This window comes from Diceros bicornis, chromosome 20 (assembly GCF_020826845.1).
Source record: "Diceros bicornis minor isolate mBicDic1 chromosome 20, mDicBic1.mat.cur, whole genome shotgun sequence".
NCBI lineage: Eukaryota > Metazoa > Chordata > Mammalia > Perissodactyla > Rhinocerotidae > Diceros > Diceros bicornis.
In genome coordinates this window covers 12,734,296-12,750,055 of record NC_080759.1, presented here as the reverse complement: position 1 = coordinate 12,750,055, position 15,760 = coordinate 12,734,296, and the positions used below count along the sequence as shown (strand labels likewise).

Below are 15,760 nucleotides of genomic sequence, written 5' to 3'. Positions count from 1 at the left end.
CACACAGGTGGAACCTGAGGCACGAGAAGGTAAGCAACAAAGATAGCGATATCAGAAGGGAAAACTAAACCCAGGTAGTGATGGTGCCTTAGGAAGAGTCTTAGGCTTGAAGATGGGTCGCGGGGACGCCTGTGGGTTTTAGCAAGAACAGACCCAGCAGGTGGGCTCGAGCTCGGAACCCCAGGACGGACTGACTGAATGAGGCCAAGGGAGATGGAGGCACAGCAACTTCTGTTGCCCCGGGGAGGGGATGACAGGAGGGAGCAACTTTCCCACGGTCCCGCCCCGCCCGGCGGCCTGCGCGGCTGGCAGGTCTGCGCGAGGTCAGGGCGCGGCGCCGCCCACGCGCCGTTCCGGCCGGAACCCACGGAGGTGAGCGAGCGGGGCCGGCGGCGCCGGGACCGAGGCGGGGGCTCCGGCATGCAGGCGCAGCTCGAGCGCTTTCCGCGGGGTTTGACTCCTGTCGCTTCCCGTCTCGCCGAACCGGCATCACCGCCGGAGTCCTCAGAGCCGGGCTGCGGGCGGGCGGCCGGGCGCGCCGGGAGGGGGCGCGGAGCGGGCGGCTCCAGGCCGGGGACGCAGGTGAGGGCCGGCGGCTCGGAGCCCGGCGGGGCGCGCCTGCCTGAGGGGGTCTGGCCGCGGGCCGGCCCTGCCCGGCCGCGGTGGCTCGGGCCCCACGCTCGCCCAGGGGGGGAGGCGCCGAGGGCTGGGCTGGGCTGGGCTGCGGCTGGCTCGGCCGTCCCTGTGCCGGCCTCAGGTGAGGCGGCGGCTTCTTAACTTGCGCGCCTGAGGCTCTCGGCGGCGGCCTCAGGTCGCGCCCCGGGAGAGGGTGGAATTACGGGAGCCTGGAAACGTGAGCCCGGACGGCGCCGGCGTGGCGGGGGTCCAGCGGAGGGCAGGGCGCGGGCGGTGGGCGACGGGCTCGGGTGTGGGACGCCACCCAGGTCGGAGCTGAGGACCTGCGTTCCGTTTCCCCTCAGAGCTGATGGGGCCCGCACACCCCTCCGCGGCCGCCTCCCTCCGCGCAGATCCACTTTCTTTTGTCTGGTCCATTTCGGTATCGGCGTTTCAGCTGCTTTTGTCGCAGCCTTGGGTTCGGAGGGTACAGACTTTCTGTCCGGCAGAGGTCAAAAGTAAGCCCTGAAATGCGGAGGGGGGAGAGGGTCCTTTGGGAGGGGGATTATTATTAGTGCTGTAATTAGCACTAACATGCTTATATTACCGTGTTCTTTTTCGAGTTAGTACTCAATATTTTTGTAGCATCTAATACTTTCAAGAGCACCCGGGAAAGCATTCATTAGTTAACTCCAAAGGAGCGTTGATGTGGGCAGGTTACTATTAAATTACGCCGTTTTATAGACCAGACAACTGAGGCACCCAGAAGGAAAAGTGATTATATCAAAACTAAGCAGTCAGCCCTTGTGGGAGCTGTGATTAGAACCTGTTTGACTGCGAGTTGTCCTCGGCCAGGTCACTCAACCTCACACAAAATTTAGAGTGCCGAGTGCCTGTTGATACTCATTATATTTTTATTTACTTATTAATTACTAAAACCTTTCTTAAAAAATACAGTTGAGTTCTTTGGGACTCCCGGAATAGTACCTTTAAAAGGATACGTAAAAGACCAGAATCATTTCAGTTGTTGAATAGGATCACTGGAGTCATAGTAGGGACTAAATTCCTTTGTTTTTCATTTGTCAAATCTTTAATCTCCTATATAAATATGGTGCCACTGGGAGCCCAAGGATACTTAGTGATTACCATAGCAGAGACCCTAAATATATATTTAATGAATAATTAGAATGGAGGAGGCCAGCTCCTAGGGATCCCTGAATATGGAGCAGCAGATTTTCTTTCCTCATACAAAAGAATTAAAAATTTAGGAGAATACTCATTTTAATAATTTCAAAAATTTAGGAGAATACTCATTTTAATAATTTCAGTAATCATGTGCGTATTATGTTGTGCTTTCTTTTTTTCTTTGCTGGGAAAGGTTGCTCTGAGCTAACATCTGTTGTCAATCTTCCTCTTTTTTTTTTTCCTTCCCCAAAGCCCCAGTACATAGTTGTAAATTCTAGTTGTAAGTCCTTCTAGTTCTTCTATGAGTGCTGACACAGCATGGCTACTGACAGATGGGTAGTGTGGTTCCGGGCCTGGGAACCGGCCACTGAAGTGGAGCACACCGAACTGGAACCACTAGGCCATCAGGGCTGGCTCTTATGTTGTGCTTTCTTATGTCTCCGGAGCCATCTACAATTTACCAGTTTCCCTAGGGTTTGGCTCTTAAATGATTTTGCCAATAGATCTGTATTGCCCCATTTTTTTCCTTTCTTTCATTTATATATTTGGTTTTTCAAAGTGAAGATATTTTTTTCTTCTAAAATTCAAAGAAGAGTTTTTTTTTTGAAACAAGCTTGCTTTTTTGGTAAAATAGACTTAGGTACGATTTTTATGAGTGTATCTGAGGATAGACACCAGCTTTTTTAGTAAGTAGCTCTCATACATCAGGCAGGGATTCTTTCAGGCAATTATGCAGTGAATTAACAATAATTATAATAGATGTCTGTAATATTTTATAACATGCCTACCTCATATAATGCCTTTTTATTAAGCAGCATCAAGTTAAAAAATTTCACTTAAATTTTGCTAACTACATAGCACAAATTTTAGGGCACAGTATGCCCAGACTTAATAAACATTTACAATTCTCTGTCACTTACACCACCTTCACTTAGCTATCTGAAAAAAGAATGATAATCTGTCCTTTCTCTCATAAGGGATATTTGGAGAATTAACGAAGTAATGTTTGGAAAATATTTTAAATTCCATGGAAGAAAGCTGCTTTGTGACTTCAAAGTGTGACTGTAGAGCCAAGAAAAAACATTGCCCTCTCCCCCAAACATGCTGTCATTTATGTTTTTGAAGAGTGTGGTCCTTCCAAGTAGTCACTTTAGGAGGCTAAACACCAAAAATGCTACTGCTAGCCACAGTTATTTTGAATCTTTTGAAATTTTTAGTCAGTTTACAAGCAACATAAAAACATGATTTTAGAATCACTTTTCTAAGCACTTGTTTTTTGTTTGTATATATATATATTTTTTGCTGAGGAGGATTCGCCCTGAGGTAACATCTGTGCCAATCTTTCTCTATTTTGTATGTGGGTTGCCGCCACAGCATGGCTGCGGACAAGTGGTGTAGATATGTGCCTGGGAGCCAACCTGGGCTGCCGAAGCCTAGCACACTGAACTTAACCACTAGGCCATGGGGTTAAGTATTTTTTTAAAATAGAAAATGTATTTTATTAATGTATTTTAATACATTAATAATGAATATATTAATTAAATATGTTAATAATTAATGTATTTTTTAAATAAAAAACTATGTAACTCAGTTTGAACACCTATTTAATTTGCTAAACTTGACAGGATGATTTCTGCGTGGCTGCAAACTTCAGTTCTATCTTTAAGATTTTACCACTATTAAGGATATTTAAAAGGTTATCCTGAAGGCTTATGACAGCAATTTCAAAAGGGTGGTTTAAAAATGGTTTTAAATAATGGCAACATTGTTAGAATAAGTTTGCAACCTTCGCAGAGTGACTACTCTGAAGGGGGCAATGCTTAATTATAGGCTGATGTTCTATGTCTGTGTGTACATTTGTACATAGATATATTTATGTATATGTATATTTGCATCTTGTAAACATTTTGAAACTAATAATTTGTGTGGTAACCTATCAATTACTTATTCTAAGTAGAATACATTACGTAATTCACATATAATACTGAAACAGTATTAAGTTGGGAGTATATTTCATATAAAAGTTTGAACTTCATGTAAATGCAAGTGTAAATTTTTATAATAATTTAGAATCGTAAAATTTGCCTCTCCATTGTATGTTTTGAGTGTAATAAAGCTAGATGAAAATGGCCTCATCAAAATATAAAACTGCTATTTTTGAAAAAATTATTAGCAAGTTATGTGTACAACAGATTTTCCTGATCACATCAATTACCGGATACATTCATTTTCTTCATTTCTTGGTTGTTTGAAAATTTTATAACTGTATTATATGTATTGTATATCATATATTATAAGTGGCAGAAGTCCATTAAAACTACAATAGCAGTTAAGGAGATATTGGCCTGGTCCCCTAAAATCATCAAGAAGAAATTTTTTTGTTTTGTTTTGTTTTGTGAGGAAGATTAGCCCTTAGCTAACATCCATTGCCAATCCTCCTCATTTTTTGCTGAGGAAGATTGGCCCTGGGCTAACATCTGTGCCCATCTTCCTCTACTTCATATGGGACGCCACCACACCGTGGCTTGAGAAGTGGTGCATTGGTCTGTGCCCGGGATCCAAACCTACAAACCCTGGGCCGCCGAAGTGGAGTGCTCAAACTTAACTGCTCTGCCACCTGGCTGGTCCCAAGAAGAAATTTTTATGATAAACATATGAAATCATTTTCTGAGAGAACAATTAGAAGTGGGGAATTTTCCGTGCAGTCTGTAGCTTGAGAACAGGGATAATACTGTGGCTACAAGTATACTCCATTGCACTGCATAATAAATACATAATCAGGAGCATATAAAAAGAAGAGGTACTATCCTTTTGATATTCAAATTGAGAAACATTCCATTATTTAGCACCAGATTGCTCTTTCTAACTGAGAGTGAAGGGTAACTTTGAGAGAAATCACAGATTTTGAGATGCAGACTATTGAAGTGGCAAGTAAATTATTAGCAGACAATTAGAAGTTTTCCCCTAGAGCGGCCCTTGGTAAGACAAGCAAGTGTGATGGTAAACATTATCTCCTAGTTATATATGTGGTTTGTCTCCCGGATAATGGTCCATGCCCATCTTATCCCATCCATGAATTGTACCCTGCCTTTGACCCTCAGTCTAATCTCTGACCTTACTTCATCGTTGATTGCCACCTTTGGGCAGAAGGTAGTTGCCTCAGTAAGGAAGGAGGTTCAGGGAAAGATTAGGATATTTTTTTCATATATAATGTGATTTTTTTTCTCAATTTGGAAATTTAATAGTTTATTTTTAAGGTCTTGTCAAAATTTCCCCTCATTGAGGAGGTTGGAGGGTGAAGGGGAATTAAGAGGTACAAACTTCTAGTTATAAAATAAATAAGTCATGAGGATGTAATGCTCAGCGTAGGGAACATAGTCAATAATATTGTAATAACTTTGTATGGTGGTGATAACTATACTTATTGTGGTGATCATTTTGTAATGTATGTAAATATTGAATCACTATGATGTACACTTAAAACTAAAACTAATATGATATTGTATGTCAATTATACTTCAAAAAAAAAAAATCCACTCATCAAAACAGCCCCAATAAGTAGGCAGTCCCCAATACAATAGGGACATAAAAATGTCCACATTATGGGGCCGGCCCCGTGGCGTAGCAGTTAAGTGCGTGCGCTCCACTGCTGGAGGCCCGGGTTCCGATCCCAGGCGCTCACCGATGCACCACTTGTCAGGCCATGCTGAGGTGGCGTCCCATATAAAATAGAGGAAGATGGGCACGGATGTTAGCCCAGGGCCAGTCTTCCTTAGCAAAAAGAGGAGGATTGGCGTGGATGTTAGCTCAGGGCTGATCTTCCTCACCAAAAAAAAAAAAAAAAAAAAAAGTCCACATTAAAATATCTTGTTTGGCCCTAGTATTAAGGTGGACAAAAACAGAATCATATTGATGAAAACTAAGTATCTTTGGTACAGTAAATATTAACTACCTCATTAACAAGGTGTTTTATTGCTGTCTTAGATTTTAGAAAATATTTGAGGAAATGACTTGAATGGTAAGCCTCTTAAAAACCTAGCTGAAGAAATTGGAGCTGTTGCATTTTTTGATTTTGATAAATTTCTCTGTAGCAAGCAGAAGTATTAGAGATTGTTCTATTAATAATAGAACTGCCCTCAAGTTCTGTAATCTCTTTACCTTATTAGTTCACTGATGGGTTGTTAGCTGGAAAACCTTAGAAACAACTAATAGATCATTAGCATGGATTTTAAAAGCAGCTTCAAAACGTCCTTCATAAAATTGCTGAGATAAGCATGAGACTTATTCTGAATGAGAATTGCTTGGCCTATTCAGAAACCTGTTGAAAAAATTTGTCCAAGGGGCCAGAATTGAAGTATGGACACAACTTAGGCAGCATGGAATGAATAGTATAGACATGAGGGCCAATATATAATGGGTAAATTGGGGACTATCTACTTAAAGTTTATTTAGTAGAGATAAAAATTAAAACGTATATTTTTCTGGCTGTATTCTGCTTGAATTTTTGGTTTTAAGGTAGAATCTGTTCTTTTCGCTGACCGTTTGTCTTCTGGAGGTTATATAAATTGTATAATAAATATTTGTATAGCTGCACCTGTCTGATTTAGAACTAGCTAAGGCCGTAGGGTCCTAAGTAAAGCTTTCTTTGCTCTAGTCAGGCATTATACTTTTTGCTCACCAAACAACTATATCCTTTCTCAACCTAGCGTTTTGGCTTACATTATTTTCCTTGCTCAGGATGCCCATTCCTCTTAACTCTACTTGATTGCTATCTAAGTCCTCTGTATCCTTTAAGACCCAGCTGAAATAGAGGTTACCATTATCCTAAACTTGGTGTCTATCATTCCCATTTATGTTTTTATACTTTTGCTATGTATGCATGTATCAGTAAACAAAATATAATGTTGTACATGGTTTAAAATTTTGCAACTATTACTATGCTGTTTGTATATTTCTGGAGCCTTTTTTCTTGTTTAACATACTTTGGAATTTTTTTCTAGATACATATAGCTTTAGTTTATTACCTTTTATTGCTATATAGTATTCCATTGTATCAATGAACAAAAATTTGTCACATCTTCTATTGATGAACACATGGGTTGTTTCCAGTTTTTTGCTACTACCATAACATGTTGCTAAAATGAAAATTCTTCTATGATATAATATTTGCTTATGCACATACAAACCTAGAGGTAGAACTGCGAATCCATAGATATACATTTTATTTCACCAGATCTTGCCAAATTGCTTTCCAAAATGATTGAGCCTAGTTATACCTCCCCATAGCAGTTTATGAGATTCTTGTTGTTGCTCTGTATCGTTTTTACACTTGATATTGTTAGACTTTAAAATTTTTTCCAATTTGAAGAGCGTGAAATGGTATCTTGTTTTAATTTTCCTGATTTCTATTGGTTGGCCATTTGGGTTTCCTCTTCTGGGAATTGTGCTTTTGTATTCTTTGTTCATTTTTTTGTTGGATATTTGTCTTTTAAAAATTTGTGTTGTAGAATTAATTATAGATAGTAACCATTTGCTTAAGTTTGCAAATTTCTTCTTCCCTTCTGTGAGTTGTGTCTTAATTTTGTTTGTATTTTCTTATACTGAAGTTTAAATAGATATCAATATTTTAAGTCTGTCAATATTTTCTACTTTGTTTTTTGGAACAGTTTTCTGACAACGTGTGGTCACAACCTTGGTCTTCCTAAAGTTTGCAGCTTTCTACCTTACTTTAATAAATTCTTTCTAAATAAGGTATAAATCTATAAGTGTATAAATAAAGGAAGAAATAAACATTACACACAGTTTATCACTGGAATATACCTAAAATTATTAATCTTTCACAATTTGTGTAAAAGAGTTTCTCAGTTCAAAAATGGTATCTAAATGGCAGCCTCCAGTGTAGCTTTTTCTCATTTTCCGTTAAGTTCCTATGAAGATGTAGAATACATTGGAAACTCACCACAAAACCAAAAAGCGAAAAACTCCTAAAACACAAAAACTGGGAGGAAGTGACCTTAATTAAGAAATGGGTTATCCTTGATTGAGAGGAATTTCTCCACATCAGCCTCTGCATATGCCTATCCTACTCTTGCCTCTTGATACAGATTGCCTGGTAAATTCAGACTAAGAGGCTTTTTTCTGCCCCTTCAGTCAATTCCCTCAGATACTTAGGTCCTCTACCAACTAGCACACTGGGAAGACATCCCTTTCTACCTCTCAGACACTGCTCTGTGAGGCAGGAACTGCTGGATTTTCTTTCACTTTCGGAGTTTCCAGCAAATTCCAGGAAGCCACTAGGCATGATGTGGGGGGTTTGTGGTGGGTGCCACAGAGCATTTGGAGACCTGAGACACAAAGATCCCTGGTGATAATACAGAGCAGCAATTGCAGCTACAGTTGTTTTCATGGGTCACGTCAGTTCTGTCAGGGAAACAGACAATAATGGATAGTGCAAGGTGCTCCCTCTGAAGAACAGAGTAGAGAAGAGAGAACCAGGTCATGAAGGCCTGTTAGAGATAGAGAAACTGGACTGAGTGCTTTGTGTATCAGCAAGCTCTGCCACTGTAGAACTGAGCAGGTGGGCAGAAAAGTGACCATGGGTAATTTCCTCACCTTGCCTATTTACCATCAAGTCTGGGCAGATCTCCGCATGATTGAAATGTATAGGAAGAAAAAGAAATAAAGGAACCTAAAAGTAAACCTCTGAAATTCTGTGGAACAAAGGAAGATTTATTATTGACAGGAATTGTAATATAAGATTGATTTCAAAGACTTGATAGGTAGTAGTCACGTGACTACTGTGTTTTATATCCATAGTGCTCAATTTGTGCTTGAGGGGTTCTGAAAGTAGTGAAATATTTAACCCCTTCATTGCTTTTGTCAGTTGATATTTTGGGATTCCTTATAAGATTTTGTGTGAGGGGCAAAAGTACAACTGCTGCTTTTTAAAATGTTATTCTCAAAAAATTGAACTTTAAAGAAATTTTAAAAATTGATTCAATTTCATTAAGGATCTTACTGATCACCATTAAAAGTTCTGTTTTGAAACTAGATGTTGGATTTACTGAATGTCACGAGTAACTTCATCACGTAGGATAAGTTAGTGTGTCAGATATCTGGAACCATTTAAAGAAGGCAAGCTAAACCCTCCATACTTGAGGAGCCTCCAAGGGCCTCACTGAGTAGGAAGACAGAAGAAACAACTAGTGTAGTGTGGCTGTTTTAGGATTATAAGCAAAATCTTCATCTTAGTACACCATTTAAGATGATCACTGGATTTCAGGGAGATCCATGCTGAAGGACTGTGTAGAGCGGCTGTCTGCAGAAGCGTTTGCTAGCAGACAGTGGTAAACTTATAAGAACAGGAGAATAAATGATAGCAAATCGGGTATGCCATAATGTGGATTCCATAATTCCAAAGAAAGGGGAGAAAGTACACAAAGACAAAGCAAGTGTTAAAAATTGGGCCCTATTTTATTTTTAGAATGGCTAACGGAGAACTTCTGATCGCCTGAAACCTGATCAAGACTGAATGTAGATCTTGAAGCTTGGAGCTGGTTACTGCTTTCATGTCTTACCTTCTGCTTTTCTACTATTGTCAGCTAAGATGCCAGCAGATAGGGAAAGACAGCCAAAGATATTTGTTGCCTCCTCTGTTCCGGTAAATGACTTAATAGAGAGCACTTTTCTCCATCCCAACTTTGAACTTTCTGTAAGGACTTCAATTCACCTCACTCCTCTTGTCCTTAGAAATCTCAAGACTCTAGAAAAGAAGAACTTCCTTCTCACAAAATGGTGGGAATAGTTTGGGAAGTTACTTAACTTCTCTAGGCCTCAGTTTCCTCAGCTGTAAAATGAAGTTAACAATCCCTACCTCACAGGAATGTCCTGATCATTAAAGGAGCTGTTGCCACTGAAGTACTATACTCAAAAATAGTAGCTAGTATTTAAGATACGACCAACTCCTTGACTTTGTAGAGAAGGAAGACAATTCCTCTACCCACTCTAGGTCCTTCTGGCTGGGCTACAAATTAATTGACATGAGACAGAATAACAGAAGAAAAATCAAATAAGTTTAATAATATGTGTACGTGGGAGAAACCCAGGAATACTGAGCAACTCAGCCATCTGGCCAAAGCTGCTACCTTAAATATGATCTTTAGCTAAAGGCAAAGGAGGGTGTTGGGGGTAGTGGTTTGGCGTTTCAGAGGGGAGGAAGACAATTTACATGGAGATGGAAATACAAATGTTTGTTAAATAAGTTTCACTGGGCCAAAAATGGGCTTGTTGGTGCCTTTCTATAACACCTATTTTACATTATACTGTGGTTATGGTATTAGCTCCTTCCTGGAACAGGCCTTCTATGTTAAATTCTTCTAGGCAGTTTGGGGAAAAGTCAAATGTTCTTCCTGAGTCCTCTGAGCCTTTATTGTCTTTAGTTCGAAATAATCCACGTATCAGAGTGGTGCATCTTGGGGCGGCCTGCCGTGAACCCCATCAACCTCGTGTTTTATATGTAGAGATTTTCATTTAAAACATATGAAGAGTATACTACTTTCTGGCCCATTACTAATTAAAAAGATAAAAAGTACTATTTTCTGATGGATAGCTTCATACAAAGGGTTATAAATAATTTGAATATATTCAGGAACATATAGTCATCAAACCACATATGATGTCGTGAAACTCAGGCCATGTTCTAAAGTGGAGTCTCTAAAAACTCAGTCTCTATAATCACTTTATGAGGCTGAGACCAGCTTCCTTTGGTGGTGGTCGCTAAATTTATCCTGGTGATGCCAATAAATTGTGTCCTGAGTCTAAGCAGAGTAAAGAAAGAATGACTTTTTTTGTCTTGCCTCTGCCTGCTTGCTTAGTCACTTACTCCTTTGGCTGATAAGTGCCCAACACTGTGCTAGCACTACAGTAGATTAAACTGTCAAGGAGTTTGCAACTCAGCAAGGAAGACGGACATGGAACAAGTAATTAAAAGTGTGATGAATTTTCTGAAGGAGAACTAGAAAGGCCTTTGGAGGAAAATAATAGGTTAAGGGAGACCCCACTGCCTCCCTGCAGAAAGGGCCATTTAAGCTGAGACTTGAAGGATATGGCAATACTACCTGAAGGCTAGAGGCAAGCTTTCCAGGGATCCCAGAATAGGAGCAGGAGGAGGGAGCCAGTGGAGTGGAGAAGCTGAAAGAAGTCTAGACTGCTGGACTGTAGAGCAGATGGGGCAGAGCATGGGCAGCAGCCTGGTCAGCAGAGCCCTAGGAAGCCCCTGAAGGGAACAGGAGAATAACGATTTGCTTTGCATTTTCAACAAGGATTCCACTTGTGTTACTGGCTACAAACACAGATTCTCTTTACCCAAGGTGCCAAAGTAAAAACTGGAATGGTAAGGGTTTTTAAATGTGGCTGCTTGTACGGAGCAGGAGCATATGGCTTTAGTGGTTGGTGCTTTCCCACCAGCCTGCGTTTGGCCTTGTGAGGCTGTTTGCTGGCAGGGGGATGGCCAGATAAGGGAATCCGCAGGTGGATGTCCTTGGTTGTTTGCCCCCCTGATGGATGGTGGATTCTGGTGCCAGAAAGCCGAGGAGTTGGGGTCTGGGAAGCTTCAGCTTCTTGATATTCTTTGGATATCAGTTTCCCTGTAATAAACTTTAAGGATACAAAGGTTAAAGAAACCAATATTTACATATAAATGTAACTCAGAGAAGCAGGCAAAGGGGATGGGTGCTTTTGGTTTTAACCCTATATATACTGGGTTTAATATAGGGGAACTGATATCAGGGCTGGCTGGCATCACTTTCAGTGTGGAGAACGAAATGCTTCAGATTTTCATAAAGTAAAACTTTGGTGACTAGAACCGTAATTTCTGGCCTAGAATTTTTGAGCTCACACATTTGCTTATTGATTATAGAGTATATGGGATGAAATATTTTCCTCTCCCCGTGTTTCTTCCTTGGTCTATTAAAAAGAGAGATTCTGTCCCATTCTACCTTTCTGAAAGAGCTGGCAAGGAAGCTTTTGCCCTCAATCCACCTTAATCCTCTTTTCTCCCCTTACACCTTCCCTTCAGGACTGAAGTTTTCAGAACAAATCCTAAGAATCGTGGCTATAACTCTGAGTGACATTGCCAAATAATAGGAATTAGAAGTTTTTCTTGCAGTGGTTAACAGAGGGGAGGCATCTGGTTATGATAACCTGAAAACGTCTTACAAATACCTAGAACTTCTCTTGAAATATTTGATTATATAGTATGTAGATGCATAGATGAACTTGTAGCAAAGTAGAAGAAAGCCCAGGAGCCAAAAAGAACAAAGGTGGGGAAAGCTTGTGTTGGTTCATAACCTTGAGAGCTTACCAGGTGAAATCTGAAACCAGCCCCTGTACAGGGAGGGCAAAGAGAGACCTAAGAAAGAGACAGATACTCCAGATTGGTAGGTAGCAGGTTTAATAAGCAAGAGAACTTACATATGAGGCTTCTTTTGGGTGGCCACAAGACAAGTAGATCTCCACACCCGCCCACCAAATCCTAAAGGTTTATGTAGAACCTTAACTGGGTTCAGTCACATATACCATCTAGATGGTCTCAACAACACATTGCTCTGTCAAGGCTGCATCCTTGAAAAAGGTGGGGAGAGTGTACATTCCAAGCACAGAGGAGGGGGTGAGGAGCCTCCGATTGCTGAAGTCCAGTTCTCAGGTCAACTGGCGGTCACGTCCTCTCAGTTACCTCCTCCAATATTTCACCCCTTGTAACCGGCTCTTATAATCTTATGTGCCCCCCATTTGCAGTGTGCTCTGAGTGATCAGCAATGGGTTTCACTAGCATGGAGGTGGCTAGTTTGGTGGCTGTCTGGCTGCCCTGGAGGCAGATACCGCAGTAGCAGTAGAGGCACATGCAAGAGAAAACAGAGACCAAGATAATAATTTCCAGAATAAGTAACAGTTTTTTCCACCAAGAGCCCCATGATCTGAACCGTTGATTTATTAAGTCCCCTAGGCTGTGAGTTGGATCACTTAGGGCGTTCACTTGCATCCTCATGAGATTTAATAAAGATGATACATCAGTAGACTCATCAGGTATGAACATACAGCACTCTGGATAATGGCATAGGTGCCTCCTTACGAGGCAGTGCTAATGTCCAAGGCCGTTCTATTTTGGAGGACAGCTTTTCTCGTTAGAGACATTTCAGTGTTCAGTAAGGACAGGCTTTGTTGGCTATCATTTAAAGCTTGCTGGGTGAATTTAGTAAGGGCTTCTGTATGTGCTATAGTGTCATCCAGGCCTATGGAGGAAACAAAGACAGCAGCCAAATGATCATACCAGTGGAAAACAGAATGTGCCCATCTGGCCTTGAGGAGAGGAAGGTTGGCAGCTTTAGGAACTTGACCTGGTTGTGTATACCATATATGTTGGCTGAGGGAGACAGTACTGTCAGGCGTGAGGCGATGGACTAGGAGCGGCATATGCCAGACCAGAACCCACAACTTTTCCCCTCTTTCAATGGTGCATTTTTCATTCTGGGTATAGTTGTGTTTCAACAGGTCGAGCTTACAGCAGGACAATGGGATCCCAGTGGGAGATTGAGTAGTTCCCTCTCACCCAGGGGTGCAGAGTAACTCACCCATCCTGGCAGGATGTCCCCTTGTAAAATCCAGGAGATAATTTTTCCCCAGGCATTATGAGGCTTGGTATTCTCAGCAACATAGCATGTTGATTCACAATGAGAGGGCAGTGTTTTCCCTGACTTCCATACCTTTATGGTATTGGGTGTCTCGGCAGGGGTCCCCAGTCTGGCATATGGGGCAACAGGCCCTACCGATTGATCATTTAAATATACTAAAGCCTGGGACAGTACTTTAGTCCACCTGGCCAAGGTAGTTTAACCTGTTAGTAATTTAATCCGCTGCTTTAATATTCCATTTTTCCTTTCCATTTACCTTGCTGCTTTTGGGTTATAGGGGAGATGGAACCTCCATTTGATGTCATGTTCTTTTGCCCAGTCTTGCACATCATGACCTTTGAAATGTGAACCCTGATCACTTTCTAGTCAACAAGGATATCTTGGTACTCAGCTTCTTTAATTCCTTAATGGTGGCAGCATGGTTTGCTCTGTAACAGGGAGAAGCTTGGGTTAAGCCAGATGCAGCATCCACACAAACCAAGGCATATTTAGAACTCTCACTCAGAGGAGGGGGCCAATATAATCAATTTACCAATCCCTCACCAGTTGAGAATTCTGGTGGATGACTCCAGACTCTTGGCAGTTGCCTTTGGTGTTGCTTAGAACACACAAGACGTGCTGTTCTTGCATTAACCAAGTCACTGTATTTCAAGAGCAATCCAGCATCCTTGGCAGTATCCCACCTGGGCGCTGCAGTGGCCGCTGTTATTATGCACTCATTCTGCTGTATCTACTGAAGGGTTAGTTCCTAGGGCTTGTGCCCGAAACTAGGGCATCAGCTTCCTGATTGCCAGGGGGTGTCAGTGCCTCATTCCACTGGGACATGGAAGACAGTGAGGATTGCCTCAGGCTCTTATAGGTGAACTCAAATGTCTTTCCACATATCCTGATCCCACAAAGGCTTGTTCATGATCATCCACCCCTTGGCTTCCCATTGTCCAAGCCATAGGGTTAATCCCTTGAGAACAGCCCAGCTGTCAGTGAAAAGGGTTAATGACCAGGGCTCACGAATGATCACCAGCCAAACCACTCTGAGTTCAGCCCCCTAGCTGCTGCAGTTCATTTCTGTTTCGAGGCATCTGTATACCAGACATCAGTGGGAATTTCTTTTATTCCCTCTCTACACACTGCAGGGGCCACCACAGGAATGGGGTGGGGGCATTTGGAGGATCTACATACTCTACAGGCCTAGTAGCACCTGCACTTTTAGAGACAGTGGGCTGGTGGATAGAGTGCTCCTCTGCTGCAAATAGGTATGCCACTTAGTCAAAGTGGGAGTTTGAGCCATGGCAGTGGTGGGTCGATGGAACATGTTCTGAACCCACTCCTTGCTAGGAAAGGATGTTCTTACCATGATGTGCTGTTCCTTCGTGAGAGGCTCTACCCGGAGGAGTGCTGTGTACACTGCTAGGAACTGTTGATCTATGAGGGTATATCAGGTTTTTGCCCCCTTCCAGAATCCTAGGGGTACTGTCTGGGACCAAAATCCTAAGGATATTCTCTCCTTTTGTTGTCTCTGCCAAAGTGCCCAGTCCGTACCTTCTGGAGTCACAGACACATCTGACTGAAATGATAGCCCTGCTCGGGAGATGCCCAGAACTTTAATTTTCTTCACTAGTATTTTTGCCTTCTGAAAGGCGGCTTGCTGCTCTGATTCCCAGTCCCATATATGCGCTCTCTTTACCAGGTGATATAAGAGACAGAGGCACTGTGTTAGGAAGGGAATAAAAGTCTTTCAAAACCTCAAAATCCCTGCAAAGGCTGGCATCTCTTTCACATTCTTAGGGGTTGGATAGCCTTGTATCTTATCAGTCACAGCTTATGGGACAATGCACACCTTACCCAACCAAATGATTCCCAAAAACTTTATGGTGGTGCCTGGGCCTTGAATTTTCTGCAGGTTCACTGCCCATCCTCTCCCTCATAATGGGCCCGTTTTACTGATATGGGGAAGAAAAACAAGGACAGATTTCGAGTTACCATCCCATGACATATTGTGAGGTTGTGCAGGTAGTCATGGGGAAACACTTGGAAAGTCCATGGTTGCCCCTCCCACTTGAAGGCAAAGTGATCTTAGTTATCAGAAACCTATACTTGTCAGAGTCTTTTCCACGAGTCTCTTTGAAGATGAAGCACTTCTGCAGGAACACATATTAATAACATATATTAATATAACCTAAAGTAAATTTAGCATCACTTCTTATTTGGCAATGCTTCCCATGTAATTTAATGTAGCAAATAAGTCTAATTAGTTCAATATCTCTCTTTTATAA

The 15,760-nt window shown here is 41.8% G+C and overlaps 1 protein-coding gene across 2 annotated transcripts in view; it reads left to right on the top strand.

The window, feature by feature from the left end:
- Positions 1 to 486: 486 nt before the first annotated feature.
- The window catches only part of RNF180 (ring finger protein 180), a 246,717-nt gene continuing 231,443 nt past the window's right edge, over positions 487 to 15,760 (top strand). For both annotated transcript variants that reach the window (XM_058564005.1, XM_058564004.1), the window contains exon 1: positions 487 to 582. The gene's annotated coding sequence lies outside the window, so the exon portion shown is untranslated. The remainder of the gene's footprint in view (positions 583 to 15,760) is intronic.